The following is a 12,437-nucleotide window of genomic DNA, read 5'->3' on the forward strand; positions in this document are numbered from 1 at the left end:
AAATGATCCTAACTTTTTCACTGAATTTTGTCAAATACCCCAGCCAAACCTGGATAAGAAATGCACTTGTGCCAGGCATGGTAGCACTCTCCTGTAATCCCAGCGGCTTGGGAGGCTGAGACAAGAGGATATTGAGTTCAAAGTCAGCATCAGCAAGGTGCTAAGCAACTCAGTGAGACCCTGTCTCTAAATAAAATACAAAATAGGGCTGGGGATATGGCTCAGTAGTCGAGTTCCCCTGAGTTCAATCCCCAGTACCAAAAGAACAGATAGAAAGAAAAGAAATGCACTTATAGTTGGAGTCAGACTTACATATTTCATTTGCTACAAGCGAGGGAGAAGGCATTGCAGAAGGAACCCTTGCTCATAAGCAAGAGATGGAAAGGAGGGGCTTCCTATTTGGAATTTTGAATGGCTCTAAGGAAGGGTTAGAGAAGAGGGTACAAGCCCTGCATTTGCTGTGTACAGAAGCAACAATTCAGAATTTCAGTTAACCATTCCCTTTCTTTTCTGAAGCTCCTGAGATCAAACTTCTTTTTTCCCTTTTCTGCATTTACTGAGTCCATGGAAGGTAACTCCACTACCTGAAGCCCCCGTGCTGTTTTGCTGCTGGTTTTCACTCATGTTGTGTGGTGTCTTTGGTGACTGGTTATTTTGATGAGGATAATGGTGCTACTGCCAGGTTTGCATTTGCAAAATTTTAGGATTGATTAGTCTTTGGAAAATCTAATCCTTCTCTAGCAGTCATTCTCATTGGCCTCTTTCTGGCTCCTGTGTATGATTCCAGTTTTAGGTTCTTTAAGATAATTTGAAGCTGCTCTTCAATTTCTGTGAAGGCCATCTGGTTCTAGTTCTCCCCTGCTCCTGGGGTACAATGTACTCTATCTGAAACTGAAGAAAGAAGATTCACAAAACACTTTTGGCAGATTCCGATCTCATTTCCTGTCCCCCAAGCCCTGTGAGTCTGGTCAAAGCACTGTTCCTCCCCTTAGTTTTCTCCTCTGGGAATGGCAAATGAATTCTCCAGGACTGGCAGAAATTTCTAGTGGAAAAGTGACCCTAAATTCAGGTTCCCTCTTCAGTCCTAGGTCTTCCTCTGTTTTTTTTTTTTTTTTTTTGCTTTAATTCTTTACTATTTTATTAATAGTAAATTTTCTTAAGGAGGGGGGATTTTTGTTTCTTTGCAGTACTGGGGAAGGAACCCAGAGTCTTACACATGCTTTTAATTTTGAGACAGGGTCTAGCTAAGTTGCTTAGGGACTCTCTAAATTGCCAAGGCTGGCCTCGAACCTGGTGTAGCTCTACCACTGAGCTACACCCAAGCAGTTTTTTAAATCCAGTTTTTCTGGTTGCCTTCAGTGGAAAACTTAGTCTGCCATTCCTTGAAGCACAAGTCTATACCATATAACTTGTGTAAATATTTTTAAAAATTTCCAATTGACATATAATGATTATGAATATTTATATGGCACATTGTGTGTGATGTTTCAACACCTATAAGCAATATGTAATGATCAGAGCAAGGTGATTGGTATATCTACCACCTGAACACAACATTTCTCTGCACTGGGAACATTCAAAATCCTCTCTGCTAGCTATTTGATATACACACTTAATCACTGTCAACCATACTATGTAATTTTTAAAAATTAATTATAACTTATTGCTTTAAAGTTCTTACATAAAACTAGCAATTTACATATGACATATTGGTAAACTATGATTAAGAATTAATTGTTGCCCAATTCTTCATTCTTGCAACCATGAGGAAGAATCAAAGTAATTTGACTTTATAGAAGAGTAGTTTGCATTTCTTTAAAGACAGTCTCCCAGAGACCTGCTATACCCAATGCTTCCTAATTAAGTTGACCAGTTCTATTTTCTTGTGCTTTGTCTTCTTTAATTAATTTGGATGGCATCCTTCAATTAATCAAACATGAAGGCATTCATGAGGGGAAATGCCAGTTATAAAGACTCCAGAAATCGAAGTAATGAGTTTATTCAGTTTAGCATTTGCTTTTGCAAGACTTTTCACCAAAGAAGGTGGAATGTCAATGATAATTTTAGAGACATTACTTCATTACAAATGGATCTCAGACAGTAGTTGGTTTCCTTTTCCTACACCATGTGTATTATGTATGTCTGTTAAAAAGAAGGGCTGTTTACAGAGTAAATATAATCTTGCCATTACAAAATCCCATAAAGGAAGACACTTCCAAACTTACAGTTGAAACATAATATTTTTCTTTACTAACTTTCCTGCAGAAATTAATTTAAATTTCAACTAAGCTAAAGGATATTTATAGTTTGAAGAAAAATACCCCGTTGGAGCCATGGGACCAATGTAACAGAGATGGAATCTTTCCAATCTGAAACCACTTCATGCTATGAGTTAATGGTGACAAAATAGGAGTTCCCAGAAAAATATAATTTTCATTTCCCTTGCTGCAAGTGTTCATCCAATTAGAATTGTTAATATCCCTGAACCTAGACTAATATCGGGAAGTATCTGAAAATATGTGATTTTTTTTTTTCCAGTTATTTTCCCTAGATGCAACAGAATAGAAATTAGTATAATCTGTTTTGTATCAAGTGTAGCTTGGGCAAATTGTTTTGTGAGAAACCAGTAGTATTATTAGAGATTATCAACCATACATTTTAGGGGCTGGGGATTTAGCTCAGTGGTAGAGAATGTGCTTAGCAGGTATAAGATCCTCAGTTCAATCTCTGGTGTGTAAAAAGAGGGATATATTAAAGAATATTAGAGAAATATTAAATTAATGGGAAAGTTCAGGGCCATCTTAATGACTGGGCCAACCTGGAACAGATGCATTTTCTGAATAACATTAACTAAAAAGGCATTAACTATGGACATCTATCAAAACACTAAATTAGAAAACGGAAAAGGAACAGTGGTGAAGTGGTTATTTTTGCCTCTCGGAATTCAAGATAAATAACAAAACACTTTGAAATTCAAGTGTTTTTAGTCCCTATAAATTCCATAGAGGGAAAATTAATTGCCAAATAGCAATTACATTTGCTTACTTAGACTCCCATGTTTATTGTACCAGCATTCACAATAGCATAGATATGGAATCAACTTAGATACCCATCGACTAATGAATGCAGATGCAATGGGATGTTATTCAAACATAAAAAATAAAATTTTGCATTACATTTGGGAGAAAATGGGTAAAACTGGAAGACATGTTATTATAAGTGAAGTCAACCAGCCATGGAAAGACAAATACCGCATGATCTCTTTCAGATGTGAAAGCTAATAAAGTTAAACTCAAAGTAGAACACGGCAGAATAGTAATTACTAGAGTCTAGGAATGAGATAGGTGGGCTCTCTGGAAGACAAAGAGATCCTTAGTGGATGGAGACCAGGATCTACAAGTATGACCAGCCACACTGGTTCCTCTAGTTAGATGAACAAAACCTCCAGCATATGCTTGCACCAGATCAATTAGAACAAAAAAAAAAAAAAATCAATTTAAATGTCCCAGATTCAAAGACTTACACAAAGATGCCACCCACAACTGATGGATGGATAGACTGCCTAACCAAGAAGAAACATCCTGAACCCCAATATTAGATGATTGTCATGGGATTTGATTTTCATGAAGCCTGCCCGAGAACCTGCACATTTCTTTCCAGGAAAATCATATATAATCAGGGAGCTGCAGCCTGGGTGCATCGTTTCTCTTCTTTGAGAGGCTAAGGTAGCCCACTCTGCTTTGGATATACCTTTGCTGTCCTTAAATAAATCTTTGTGCCTTGGTTTAGATGAATCCTAGAATTAAGTAAAGTCAAGAACCTTCCAGGAACATTACCCCAGTGGAGGAACCTTCTTGGACCTCTGTCTGGTGACAGAAAGGGGTGGGCAATACAGGAATGCTGGGTATCAGATACCTGTTCTCGTGCACAGTTCCATGACTACAGTTCACAATAACCTATGATTTATGAAGAACTAGAAAAGCAGCGATCATAGGCTCTAAACATAAAGGCAGGATTAGGAGTAGAAAATATTAATCACCATAATTGGATCAGACACACTGTATATGTGTATCAAAATATCACACTATACACCATAAATATGTACAATAATTTTATGCTAATTAGAAAGAAAAATAAACCACATTTAGGCTCCAGCAGAGTGGCAGCATGTAATTGCTCATGGCCACCTGACTGGCCTCTGCACTCTTCTGGTAGAACAGCCCATTGTTCTTTTCCTTCTGTTGGGTAAGCCCAGCAACCAATGTGAACAACTGTTTGAAGGTTTCATAAGAAGTGAGTGGAAGAGCTGTGAGAGATACTTTTGATATACTGTCCCTTCTCGTCTAATTGTGAGTGCATTATCATATAGGCAAAAATTTACCTCAAAAATTGTGCGGTGAATCAGTTTCTGTAAAAATGAATGAAAGATGAATCAGCCTTGCTAAACATCTTGAGGAAAAAAAATCACAATTTAACACTTTTCCATATTTGTCAAATAGCTCTACTTGGTCTTTTTTAATGGCTCTGGCATTTCATGCTTCCCCAAATGGTATTTGATTTTGAATCATGGATTTACTTGCTACATGTTCATGATCTTCCTTTCTTTTGGTGACTAATCACCCAAAACCACATGGGTGACCAACTGAATCCTCTCCAGTGGTCATATGGACTTAACACAGTTTTGTCAGGCTACTCATGTAGCGCAGATGGTGTCGTGTAGTCAGTTGTAACAAATTACCACAAACTGGGTGGCTTAAAATAACAGATTTAGTCTCTTACAGTTTTGGAGGTCAGACATCTGAAACGGGTCTGTGGGGCTCAACTCGAGTGTCAGCAGAGTTGCAGTCCTTCTTGAAGCTCTAGGGGACACCCTTTCGCTGCTCTGTTCTCGTTTCTGGAGACGGCCTGCATTCCTTGCCTCCTGCCTGCTTCACTCTGGCCTCTACTTCTGCCATCACATATTCTTTCTGACCTCCCTGCCTCCCTTGAGGAGGACTCTTGTGGTTTTATATTGGGCTCACTGTTAAAGTTAAACACAGCTGGCTTTAGTTAAAATGGTGAAAATGGATTTTATTCATTAACTGCTGAATCTAAGGGAGAGAAATGAGCTCTATTCCAAAGTTGTACAAAAGTGCATTTTAAAGGGAGAAGGGAGGGTGACTGGTGAGGATCAGGGAAATGAAAATTGCAAAAAGTGGGAAGGGCAGTTGGTCAGTGTGAAACCCATCTGGGGTTTCTTACTGGTGCTTATCGAAGGTAGGCCCTGACCTCTCAGAGACTGAGAAACAGAAGCCCTATCTTCAGGTACTGGCTGGACCAAGCAGTAAACTCTTTGGTAATCTTACAATTTCTCAGACAGGTATCTTAAGAGGGGCTGGAGCCCCATCTTGGGGACGGGGGCCTTGAACTGTTAGAAACTGTGTTAGCCTTTCTTCAAGGCTCGGCAGGTTGTGGCTGGAGGGTTCAGAGGTGCCTGACTAGGGGTTGGTGAAGGACAGAATCTTTGTCACCACCTAGCATCTTTGTCATCACCATCTCAAGATTCTTAATCACATCTGTGAAATTTCTTTTGCCATAGTCCTCTACCCACAGTTCTGGGATTAGGACTTGTACATCTTTGTGGGGCCATTATTTGTGTTATTTTAGGAGCAATGTTAGAATTCTACCCCTAGCAAAATTTCTTTCTTTAGTGAATTTTAAATTTTGATGGACTTCTGCGTCTATGATTATAAAATTAAAACTCATAATATTCTTTTTTTAAATTTTAAAATTTTTTTAAAAATTTATTTTATGCAAGGTGCTGAGAATCGAACCCAGTGCCACACACATTCTAGGCAAGTGCCCTACCACTGAGCCATAACCCCAGCCCCTCATAAGTCTTTTGAATCAGAAGGAGCTTGGAACATTTATAGGTGAGGAAATGGAATATAATAGATATGAAGAGCTCCTCCAAAACTCTGAGATGGTGGCAAATGCATGAAACCTAAGTTTTCTCATTTCTCAATTGCAGGCTTTTTACACAACAAGGCTATAATTATGGAAGCATTGCACATAGCACCATTGTGAAAGGTGAAAACTAAAACAAAAATTTAGGGTTTGAAAGTAAAACTGCTTCAGTGTTTTGAAATGTGTTTATATGAAAAATGTATATTCTCATATTCCAATTACTTAGTGCTATTTTTTAATTTGTTCAAGATTCTGGATCAATGAACCCACGGACCTTTCTTAGCTTTTAGAGGTTTCTTTTTCTTTTTCTTTTTTTGGCACCAGGGATTGAACTCGGAGGTACTCAGCCACATCCTCAGCCCTATTTTGTGTTTTATTAGAGACAGGATCTTACTTGAGTTGCTTAGCACCTTGCTTTTGCTGAGCCTGGCTTTGAACTCAAAGTCCTCCTGCCTCAGTTCACCAAGCCTCTGGGATACAGGCATGTGTCACTGTGCCCAGCTCTTTGGAGGCTTCTTGACACTTTGCTGACCTAATTAAAGAGGACATTAGACTCACCAAGTTAATTTTTAATGATTAACTCTGTGACAATGATTCTATCTAGTTTGCAAATAAATGTATTTGTGCAATTAAAAAACACGGAATATTAACTATTTAAAAGCTCTAACTCATCATGGGGTTTTCAGATAGACTATTTCAGATAGCACACTGCTTTGGACTTTTAATAATAGTAATTTTTGATAGGTTATTTGAATGAGCCATGAGAGAAGGAAGCACACAGGGAACCCTGTGGATATGGCTGTAACTAAACTGGTGGTGGTGGTGGGGAGAGGGCATCAGTAAGGGCCATCAGGTGAGTGTATCCCTTAAATGTGCTGTGAAAGATGAATCCATAGACAGGACATTGACAACTAAGCAGACAGGGATGGGGGAAAGACATTCTGGGGCAGGAGGGGAGCAGATGGCAGGGACCAAATTGTAAAGAGCCTCTTATGACTTTGGCACATAAAATATTATTGAAAATTTTCTCTATTTGAATTTAAGGAGTGTAGATTATTTCTCAGGTACACAAATGTATAAACAAACTATACCTATTTGGTACTGATAAGTCATAATAATCTAGGTTGGCATTCAATAACATTATATGAATCTACTAATAACTGACCAAGAAAAGTAGGAGATGTGTGATATCAAAACATTTGGAGAAGACCTCTTATTTCTTAGATTGAAGTATTTTCTTTCCTTCAAAACAAAAGGTGACTGGTCTATATCATCAAGGTGCAGGTAATGATTGCAAACAGAGAAGGCTAGGAATCCTGGTGAAAAAATGTTGGTGAATAGTGAAAAGAACTTGGTTCAGAGATCCTGGAACATGCCTCTCAACACCTAATTCAGCATGTCAGGCCCGCTAAGGAATTCAATCGCAAAGTTGCAAAGAATATGGAATCTAGAAATCCTTCAAAATTTAGTCATTTTCTCTGGTAAATAATGTGTAACTCATAAACCAAAATTTTCATAATGCAGCTTTCCTTTTTTTATGACCTGGAGAGAAATGGGGTGCTAACAACTCTTCACAGTGTTCTTCAGCCATGTCCCCATGACACTTTTCCTTCCTCTCTGTATTTCGCAGGTGTTACTTGGACAATGACCTCTCAATGCATTCAGTACACTTGAAACACTTTCTTTCTCTTCAACAAGTGACATCATATCCTCAGTTGCTCAGACCATCTTGAATCCTTTCTTCCTGTTGCTCTCCAAATCCAAACCCGCGGGGCTTTCTCTCTCTTGTTTATTTTCTGTCTGCTTTGCTTGAATGTAAGCTCTGAGGGAGTGAGGATCTTGTCAGTCCTGTTTAACAACAAATCCTTCAGTGTCTAGACAGCAGGTACTAAATGCATATTTATTGAATGGATTAAGAACATTAATAACACCTCTATAAATTATGCATTATCCTTTGCAAAAAAATTTTAGTAGACATTTTGGGTCAGTTTTAAGGTCACAGCAAAATTGAGAGGAAAATACAGAGCTTTTCCCTATGTCCTCTGCCCCCACACATGCATAACTTCCCCATACTCTGAGCATCTCCCACCAGAATGGTATAATAGTTAGAAATTAATGAACTTACACCGACACACATCATCACCCAGAGTTCATAGTTTACATTAGGATTCACTTTGGGTTGTGTGCATGTTGTGAATTTGGACAATGTATAATGATATGCTTCTACCATCTTTTAGCATCATTTAGAATGGTTTCAATGTCCTAAGAATTCTCTGTTGCTCTGCCACCATCCCTCCTTCCCCAACCTCTGGCAACCACTAATCTCTTTACTATATCTATAGTTTGGTCTTTTCCAGAACATCTTTATTGTTGCCATCATATATTATCTAGCCTTTTCAGCTTGGCTTCTTCCACTTGGTAATAAGCATGTAAGTTTCCTCCTTGTCTTTTTATGGCTTGATGCGTCATTTCTTTTCAGCTCGAAATCATATTCCATTTTCTGTATGTACCAAGGTTTATTTAGTAGATGGCCTCTATAGGACATCTTAGTTGCTTGCAAGTTTTGCCAATTATGAATAAAGCTGCTATAAACAACTAGGTATAAACTGGATGAGATAGTGCAAGCCTGTAATCCCAGATACTTAGGAGGCTAAGGAAGATGGTGAGCTCAAGGATACCCCTGGCCAAAAATAAATAAATAAATAAATAAAATAAATAAAAATAATCAGCCACATATAACTTCTTGGAGGCACATTTTCAACTTCTTTGGGTAAAATATCAAGAAACTCAATTGCTGGATTGTATGGTAAATGGAAATTTCATTTTATAAGAAGATATCTCACTGTGTTCCAAAGTGACTGTACCATTTTGTGTTCCCATCAGCACTGAACGAAATTCCTGTTATTCTACATCCTCCCCAGCACTTGGTGATGTCAATATTCCTGACTTTGGCCATTCTAATAGGAGTGTACTGAAATCTTCTTGTAACTAACATCTTGTTAGTTACTGTAATGTGGAGCATCTTTTCTGAGGCTTATTTGCCATCTATCTTCTTTGGTGAGATGTTTATTAAGGTCTTTGACCCACTTTTTAATTCGGTCGTATTTTTATTGATGATTAGGTGAGATTTTCAAATGTACAGAAGGGTATTAAAAAATGGTGGCCCAATGATCTTTGAATTCAAAAGTAATCACTATTAATATTCTGACATATTCCTTCTCAAAAATCTGAGAGTAAATATTGTCATACATTTGCAGTAGATTCCTAGAAGATGAATTACAGCATCAAAAAAGTTAATTTTCTTTTTTAAGGACTTTTAAAACACATTGGTATATTGTATAAGTTTTTGCAGAGGAGACAGAAATCCTCTTTGCCCCCCTTAGTTCAATGTGGGAACTTTGCCTGGATATAGGAACCCCATGAATGCAAGTACTGACTAAAGAAAGAACAACTTACAAGGTTTCTTTAATTTACATAATTCAGAGGGATCTTCACAAGAGAAAGAGGCCTTGTACACACTTTTTTCTTTTCTTTTTCTTTGACAAAGAACAGTATGTAAAGAGGTAACAGGCCAAATGGATGTGTAGACTATGGCAGTAAATTCTAGGGTGCCGCAGTCCGGCTGCAGCAGAATAACGGGGGTGGGGGGGTGGGGTGGGGGGGGTGGTGACGAATAACTTGTGTACGTTGATACAGCAAGAGTGGAAGCCCTTTATTGCAGGACAGGAGCAGTATTTATACATTCCACACAGCTTATCTAATTAGCATAAACTAGATACATCAGTCAACCAATAAGGAATCTCCACACTTAATGGCTCGCTTTTGTTACTTCTCAAACCACTCCCTCTGGCATTTTGCCAGGCACCATCCAGACTTGTTTACCAACTCTAACATTCCCCTGGCAAAATGCCAGGTGTTATTTTGACTTGTTTACAGACTCTAACACTAGGGATGTTACTATGAGATACATGGGGTGGGAATGCAGAAACTATTGAAAGATAAGGGCTACTTTAGAGTGTGTTTATGCAAACTCCTTGTAGTTACACACAACTCATTGTGTAGTAACTTCACAATCAGCAGTAGAGGATTGGGAACATAACTCGGTGTCAGAGTGCTTGCCTATCATCTTGGTTCAATACCCAGCACTACAAAAAACAAAACAATTAACTGTCTCTGATAATCGAATTCTTTTCTAGCTTTTGTATATGCAGGACATTCCTCACAAAAGAATCTTAATGACTTCCTACCTGTAGGAAAAGACACGAAAAGACATTTTTCTGTGAAACATTTTAAATTTTTTGAGTTTATAAGAAACACTGTGATGCATGTTGGTACATTATCTCTCGATACCTCTTTGATCACTAGAAGAGCGATTACATTGAATGATGCAAACACTTTTTTTTTTTTTTTTTTTTTGGCTTCTGAGACACACAGCCAAATTACTTTTTACAAACCTAACACTTTATACCTGTCGATAAACCAAATATGAGTGACTTATTCATTTCTCATTTTTCTCTGTATCAATAACAAGTTATTTCAACATTACATACTGACTCATTCTTATTTTTTTTTCTGATCTATGAAGTAGTTCTTTCATACATTAAGATACCACAAGTTGCAGATCTGTTTTCTACAGCACCCTTATCAGAATACCGTGCTGTCTAATTACTATGAAGCTTTAGAATAGAGCTCTTTGGGAGGGCAAGTTGTTCCGGCTTTTTCTTCTTTTTGAGTGGTTTAAATATTATTCATTGTTTTTTATATACATTTTAGAATAAATTAGGTTCGTGAAAAATTAAATTGATAATATTTTAATTTTTCAGACATTTTAAAATAGATTTTAAAATCTAGAATAGTCATAGATTTATAGAAAAGTTGCAAATGTAACAAATGTAACACATAGTTTCCATATTCTAGTGTATATTATACTTTGTATTACTATGTCATAGCAAATGAACCAACATTTGTATATAAAGTCAACTTCATAATAAGTTTTCCTTGAAAGTATGCCTGCAAAGAAATCATCCTGAAGAGAGGGACTGCCTAACATTTGGAATGGGGAGGAACTTCCTTAAATCTAAAATATATATCTACCAAGCAAAGAAAAAATGATAAAAAGAAGACACAGATATGATACCCAATTCAGAAACATGTTAAAAAAAAATGTTCATTCTTGCCATTTCTATAACATTGCATTATAAGTTCAGCTCAATAAAACAAGATAAAAAAATAATTTGTATAAGGAAAGAAAATGGCCATTCACAGGTGACTTAATAAACATCATAGGAGGGGCTGGGATTGTGGCTCAGTGGCAAAGTGCTTGCCTCACATATATGAGGCACTGGGTTCGATCCTCAGCACCACATAAAAATAAATAAATAAATGTATTGTCTCCATTTCCAAATAAAAAATATTTTTAAAAAAGATCATAGGAAACTAGAAGCTATAGATACAATCTAGAACTTAGGAGTTTTTATATAAATTGCTACTGTGCAGTGAGAATGGCTATATTACTTTGGCCAGTGTGATATAAGGTGAAGTGCCTTGTAACATTTTCAAAAGAACGTTTTTAAAGAGATTATTGATACATACTCTTTTCTCTTTTCTTCACCCATTATCCACTTCGCTGCTTCAAACATGGATAATGTCATCTTAGGCCTGAGCATGGGGTCTATCTCTGTAGAATGTCAGAGTAATGAGTGGGGAGGAGCCGGGTCCTGAGGGACTCGAGCAGACCACTTGTGCCAAGTCACATAGTTGGTTTTTCTCTTGTATAAAACCACCATTCTATCTTGTTTATGCTATTTTTACTCGTGCTTTCTCAGATTTGCTTCATTTAAGCAAGAAAAAGGAGAAATATAAATATGTGTACATATATAGGCTCTAGTTTGGATCTGAAATTTAAAAGTATAGACTCATCTTAAAAACTTCCATTTGAAAAGGCCTGTGAGCCAGGCCTAAGGTGTCCTGCTCACATGGTGTTACCTAGGGAATCATTTCCCTGGGATTGATTTTTCCTGTGTTCAGTCATCAGTGGCAATCAGAGGACACTACAACATGATTTAAGCAGGCCCCTGTAAAGCATGCAGCAGCAGACCTTGTCACCATCCATGTGATGTTGGTTTTGCAGGCATGCAGAATGGAAGAGTTACAAGGTCATGGAGGCTTCCACTGAAATCTCGAACAGGTCTGGGAGGCTGGGCATATGCAGCAAGATCAGAGTCCTTGCCGGCAGCCTCTCAGAGGGCAATGCATGAAGCTAAGATAGTGAACACAAAGCTTTCGTGGAGCTCTTAAGAAGTTAGAGATGGCTAGGAACACAGGATACCTGCTGAGGGAAGCTGCAGGCTGTGAGCAGAGCCAGCCCAAGAGAGTAGCCACAGTCAGCGATGTCCCAGTGGTAGGGCTGTCCGAGCCCTTTAGAAATTACATCATTCTACCATGTGCCTCAGATGCTGCACAGACAGACTTAAGACTTAATGTTCTCCCTA

This window comes from Marmota marmota, unplaced genomic scaffold, assembly GCF_001458135.2.
Source record: "Marmota marmota marmota unplaced genomic scaffold, marMar, whole genome shotgun sequence".
In the NCBI taxonomy this organism is placed as follows: Eukaryota; Metazoa; Chordata; class Mammalia; order Rodentia; family Sciuridae; genus Marmota; species Marmota marmota.